The sequence below is a fragment of the Schistocerca serialis genome, chromosome 1 (genome assembly GCF_023864345.2).
Source record: "Schistocerca serialis cubense isolate TAMUIC-IGC-003099 chromosome 1, iqSchSeri2.2, whole genome shotgun sequence".
Taxonomy (NCBI): domain Eukaryota; kingdom Metazoa; phylum Arthropoda; class Insecta; order Orthoptera; family Acrididae; genus Schistocerca; species Schistocerca serialis.
In genome coordinates, this window is record NC_064638.1 from 181,868,498 (window position 1) to 181,875,347 (window position 6,850).

The window sequence follows — 6,850 nt, forward strand, 5'->3', positions numbered from 1 at the left end:
GAGACTCACACTACCACTATGAGAAATGTTCGCCTAGATAGCTGCACTTTCAAGAAATGTTTCGTTTTCGCAAAGATTTCCAGTAATGTATAATATTATCTTTAGGCCTACGTCACTATAATAAGCAATGTCATAATGTTGTTGTAACTACATCTGAATTTAAAAAAAGTGGTCAGTGTGGCAGCATACCACGAAAGGGGTCCGGGTTCGATTCCCGGCTGGGTCGTAAATTTTCTCTGCTCAGGATGTTGCGTTGTCTTCATTATCATTTCATCGTCATCGACACGCAAGTCGCCGAAGTAGCGTGAACTTAAAAGACATGTATCAGGCGACCGGTTTACCTGACGGGAGACCCTAGCCATATGACATTTTATTTCACTAAGAGAAAAGATCTTCATGCTCAGCTATTACCGGATCTAACAAAGGAACAACAAGAGAAGCTACATGTTATCCTTCGAAAGTTCTCTGAATGTTTCGATCCATAGGTGAAGAGCAAGTCAGACACCGAATTTACACTGGGTATCACCAGCGAATCAACCAGAGAGCATAGCATGTGTCAGCAATGGAACATCAAATAATTCGTGAAGATATTACAGAAAAGTTAACGAGATAACTGAAAAGGATGTTTACCCTCTTCCATAATAAACCATACATCGGACTGTCTGAAGGGAGCTAAGGGTCTCTAAACAATAGACCTGTACTATGGGTACTGGCAAATCGAAGTATACAAGGCGGATCGTTAGAAAGCTGCATTTAGGCTTATTACCCCTGAGGGCCTATATGAATTTGAAGTAATACCATTTGGTTTGTGCAGTGCACCAGCAACTTTCGAACGGATGAGGGATAATCTTTTACATCTCCTCAAGGGAACACTGTATCTATGCTTGTTACATGACGTTATAGTATTCTCTGAAACAGTCGATTGACACATAAAAAGACTGAGAGCTGTTCATAAGTGTCTCACACAAGGTGACCTCAATCTTAATCCAGGAAAGTGTCTCTTCGTACCATTAGAAATCAACATACTTAGACATCTTGTATCAAACAGAGGTGTGTGGCCGGACCCAGAGAAGGTAAGATTTATAACAGAATTTCCTATTCCTACAAATAACTGTGATGCGAGAAGCTTTCTTGGACTGTGTTGTTATTACCAGTATTTTATTAAGTGCTAGATACTAGTAACCAAAATGACCCCAGCAGAATCACCGCAAATCACTGCCTGTTGCAAAACATTTTCTTACATGAAACATGCACCTGCTTATGGGTGGGCCTGTAGGGCAATTGGAGGATCCTTCCGGCAAAGGCCAATTCCCCCACTAAGACTGCTACTCGCTCAAAAATTTGCCGACATACTACACTCCTGGAAATGGAAAAAAGAACACATTGACACCGGTGTGTCAGACCCACCATACTTGCTCCGGACACTGCGAGAGGGCTGTACAAGCAATGATCACACGCACGGCACAGCGGACACTCCAGGAACCGCGGTGTTGGCCGTCGAATGGCGCTAGCTGCGCAGCATTTGTGCACCGCCGCAGTCAGTGTCAGCCAGTTTGCCGTGGCATACGGAGCTCCATCGCAGTCTTTAACACTGGTAGCATGCCGCGACAGCGTGGACGTGAACCGTATGTGCAGTTGACGTACTTTGAGGGAGGGCGTATAGTGGGCATGCGGGAGGCCGGGTGGACGTACCGCCGAATTGCTCAACACGTCGGGCGTGAGGTCTCCACAGTACATCGATGTTGTCGCCAGTGGTCGGCGGAAGGTGCACGTGACCGTCGACCTGGCACCGGACCGCAGCGACGCACGGATGCACGCCAAGACCGTAGGATCCTACGCAGTGCCGTAGGGGACCGCACCGCCACTTCCCAGCAAATTAGGGACACTGTTGCTCCTGGGGTATCGGCGAGGACCATTCGCAACCTTCTCCATGAAGCTGGGCTACGGTCCCGCACACCGTTAGGCCGTCTTCCGCTCACGCCCCAACATCGTGCAGCCCGCCTCCAGTGGTGTCGCGACAGGCGTGAATGGAGGGACGAATGGATACGTGTCGTCTTCAGCGATGAGAGTCGCTTCTGCCTTGGTGCCAATGATGGTCGTATGCGTGTTTGGCGCCGTGCAGGTGAGCACCACAATCAGGACATACGACCGAGGCACACAGGGCCAACACCCGGCATCATGGTGTGGGGAGCGATCTCCTACACTGGCCGTACACCACTGGTGATCGTCGAGGGGACACTGAATAGTGCACGGCACATCCAAACCGTCATCGAACCCATCGTTCTACCATTCCTAGACCGGCAAGGGAACTTGCTGTTCCAACAGGACAATGCACGTCCGCATGTATCCCGTGCCACCCAACGTGCTCTAGAAGGTGTAAGTCAACTACCCTGGCCAGCAAGATCTCCGGATCTGTCCCCCATTGAGCATGTTTGGGACTGGATGAAGCGTCGTCTCACGCGGTCTGCATGTCCAGCACGAACGCTGGTCCAACTGAGGCGCCAGGTGGAAATGGCATGGCAAGCCGTTCCACAGGACTACATCCAGCATCTCTACGATCGTCTCCATGGGAGAATAGCAGCCTGCATTGCTGCGAAAGGTGGATATACACTGTACTAGTGCCGACATTGTGCATGCTCTGTTGCCTGTGTCTATGTGCCTGTGGTTCTGACAGTGTGATCATGTGATGTATCTGACCCCAGGAATGTGTCAATAAAGTTTCCCCTTCCTGGGACAATGAATTCACGGTGTTCTTATTTCAATTTCCAGGAGTGTATATAGCGTAGAGTAGTAGTTTCTATTCAATCCTGTTCAAGTAATTCCTTTCTCAATTACCGCCGTACTGTAACCTCCACTCTTTTCCATCTGTTTCCTGCAATCAAGATTTGGTCTCCCTTATCGATTTTTAAATTCATTTCGTCAAGCTATTCGGTTTTAGCAATTTCCATTTAATAGCTCGTTAGATTTACCATAATGGAAGCTCTGTATTACAAAAGAACGTTTGACAACACAGTCTGTGGTAGTGTGTGGCGCCGTTGGTGTGATACATTCCTGCACGGACTGTGCGCTCTCTGGCTGTTGGGCAGGCCTTGAGTGGGTGGGAGAGCGGCGCCTGCTGCCATTGGCCAGCTACCCGGCCAATGGCAGGACCCTTCGTTTGACGTCACAGTCAGCCACGCGGCGTCCTGGCATTCCACAGGTTGCTAGGCGCTGCCTGGACGTGGGATCATCGACAGGTCTTTCGTAGATGAGTGGCTCCAGTTTCCAATCTTACGGAGCGACTCGGCATATCGACAACACTGCGAAGACGAATCACTCGGCTAGTACTTGGCTGCTTGCGGAGAGAAATATGGAATGAAAACTACGCTTAGTGGTCATTAGAGAGAGAGAGAGCGCAAACGCGCGGTGGAGAGTAAGAGGGACAGAAATGGTCTGCTATGTAAGAAACCACCTGAACAACTCGTAAAAATGATGTAAGGATGCCAAGAAAGAAAAATTCCGGATGCGTGGGAGGTGATTTGAACCACACTAGTGCCAGATACGAGCCGAGTATTTCAATCTGTACACAGACCCTCTGTTAATGGCAGTGCACGCACATGTTTATTGCGGCTAAGCAAACCATTTAGAAAGCGATGTCGTGAGAGTACACGTCGTAGAACATCGAGTGAAGTTCTTGTCTTCATAGACAAAATACGCAGGAGTAGAAGTCCTTCAGTAGTAGTTCAGTAGTTCATCAGAATGAAACTATTTGTGCTTGATAGTGAATTATTATCATTCGTGAACAGTTTCCAGTAAAGATAATTGCTAAACGAAACGAAAACATTAAATAAGACGTCAAACTGTAAACATTTTGTACCAGTAAGCCAAAATAATATTTAACATTTCGCTATAACACAAGCGCATTTAAAATTTTTACGGTTTTGCGTGTACGTTTGTTGCAAGTGGCAAGGTTTTGAAGCAGAAACTGTTCAAAAAGGTCGTCTGTATTCGAACTGCACTGGAATGCGTGAACGTATAATGGAAAATGAACATTTAGTGAGTCTTCAACAATTAGATATCCTGTCGTCACAATTCCGTACTTACACGAGGTGTTGGGTGTCAAGAAATTTAAAAAAAAACTATAATGTAACTATAAAACTCGAAACACTCTTTACAAGCATGTGTTTTTTGTAGCTTGAATTAACATAGAAACTAAGTAAAAACAGAGCAACTTCGTACGAAAAATTCTCAGGCCGAAAGGATGGAAATTCAGGTAAGAAGCTATTATTGGCGTAGGCCAGGGTAGAAATTTTTTTGAGCCTAATTTTTTCATTCACTTAAAATGTTGCTTAGAGAGTTTATTTTCAAGATTCGTTCATATAAACCGTAATTTAGTGCGTGGAGGTCTGGCTCATCCGAGGGCTTGAATGCCACCGATGTAATACTGTAATAATTACCGAAGTACCAGGGGTCCTGCTAGTTTCGGACAGCGTTACAGGGGGCATTAGTATCAACTAAAACATTCATCCGTTTATGGTAAAGATTCTGACACCGAGTGCTTGTATTGCGTCTGCTTAACTTTTCTTTTCGCTTGCTTTTTATACGAAGTAAAACGTGTCGTTGAAAGTGGCAAATATATTTGTACGGATACAAAAGTTTCGAAACGTACAAAAAACACTTCGACTGCTTTGCGGAAGCCAGTTAATCGATATAATTTCGTCAAAATTGTGTCTGACGTTGGCGAAAGAAAGGCCAACTGTACGGGGCCGAATAAAAGTTCATTGAATTTCAATATTAAAAGAATACAAGCTGAAACTTTAAACGTTTGCTTTTTCAAAACAAAGGTTGGCGGCAGCTGTACACCTAAGTCACGAAAAATACGTGAAACTGCATTAGGCTATATCTTTTGGAAACGTGCGATTCGGCGTTTTTTCTACTATAGGACGTAGGATTTTTGCGATATGTTTTAATTTCGACTTTTGTGCACCTTTTTGTAACGACTTTGCTGTCGAAAATATTGACCTTATTTCAGAGGGCCGCAGTTTTGTTGAAAACCATTTTTGTTAAATACCCATACCTACTTCGTTAGCCATTATATCAGTTTCAAATCTGTTACTGAAATTTTGATCCAAGTTGAAAATTGTGGCGTTCGGAGTTTCCACCGACCGCCCTCGCACTCCACGAAGGCCTTTCCTCGATGTCGAGCAGTGTCCTCTGGGTGCAAATTTATACTTAAAAAAAAGCCCTTAATACAATCTTAAAGGTGTACAATAAAGGTCTGAATTCAGTTATGTATCATTTTATCCAAAAAAATCATCATTATCCGTTCCAAAATCGAGTTTAACTCTGGCCTACCCTCTTACGAAGGCTTGTATTAGAGACGGGTTGTCAAATTTTTTAATATCACCTCTGGAAAATAAAGTTACATAATTAATTTTTTCTTTGCTTTCAGGGTGTATGCAAAGACTGCAGGGACTGGCAAAGCGCTATGCTCATGAAACAGACAACCTAGCTAAGAATTTTCAACATGGAGTAAATGGAGACTAGGATCAAATTAAATCTGGTATATACAAAGCAGGAGAACTGAACCCCAAAAAAGAGGAAATGGATTACAGCAGATATTGTTGAGCTTATAGAAAAAAGAAGATTATACAAAAATGCAATTGATGAACAAGGAAAAGGTGAATACAGAAGACTACGGAATTTAGTTAGTAGAGAAGCTAGGAAAGCGAAAGAAAATTTTCATGAAGAAATGTGCAGAGAAGTGGAAGAAAATATGCAAAACGGAAGAACTGATTTAGCCTACAGAACAGGAAATCAATTTTTTAACAAACGTAAAACACCACTCTCATGCACAATAGAAAATAAAGAGGGGAAAATGCTGTTTGGTGAAGACATGGTGAAGAGATGGGAAGAATGCATAGAGGAGTTGTATGCCGGAACACGTCTTTCAGAGGAAGTAATAGGAAGAGAATAGCAAGCAGACGAAGATGACAAGGGAGGTGACATTCTGCAAGAAGAAAGTGACAGAGCTCTCAAAGAACTACGGGACAACAAAGCAACAGGTATTGCTCACATCCCTGCAGAACTAATAAAGAATGCTGGTGACAGCATGTAAATGATGCTGCTTTAACTTATTAGGTCCACCTATAACTCAGGAGAGATACTGACAGACTTCCAGAACTGTTTCCTTGTTCCTATACCAAAGAAGGCAGCAGCTACGAAATGTGAACAGTACCGAACTCTAAGCCTAATATCACATGCATCAAAAATTCTTATAAAAATAGTTCTGAAGAGAATTAAGAGAAGGTGGAAGATATGCTGAGTGAAGATCAATTTGGTTTGAGAAGGGAATTGGGAACAAGAGAGGCGATTCTGGCACAGACTCGTTATGGAAAAGCAATTACAGAAAAATAAACCAACTTATATTGCCTTTATAGACATGGAATGGCATTTGATAACGTTATCTGGTAAGAGGTGTTCCGAGTGCTGACGAAAAGTGGAATAAAGTACAAAGACATCTGTGTGATACTCAGTTTCTACAAGAATGAGGTGGCAGTGATTAGGAACTGTCACCATGAACAAGACGCAAATATTAGAAAAGGGGTAAGGAAAGGATGTGCACTCTGTCCTCTAATATTCAATGCTTACATCCAGGAAGCTATAGACCAAGTTCGAGAAGCTGCTGAGGTGGGGATCAAAATTACTGGGTAGAAGATAGACATGCTACGAAATGCAGATGACATAGCTATAGTCACAGAGACAAAAGAAGATCTAGAGGAAGTCCTCAGAACAATGGAAAAAATTCTATGCAATCACTATGGAACGGGAATTAACAAGAAAAGGACTAAAGTGATGGTATGCAGTACTG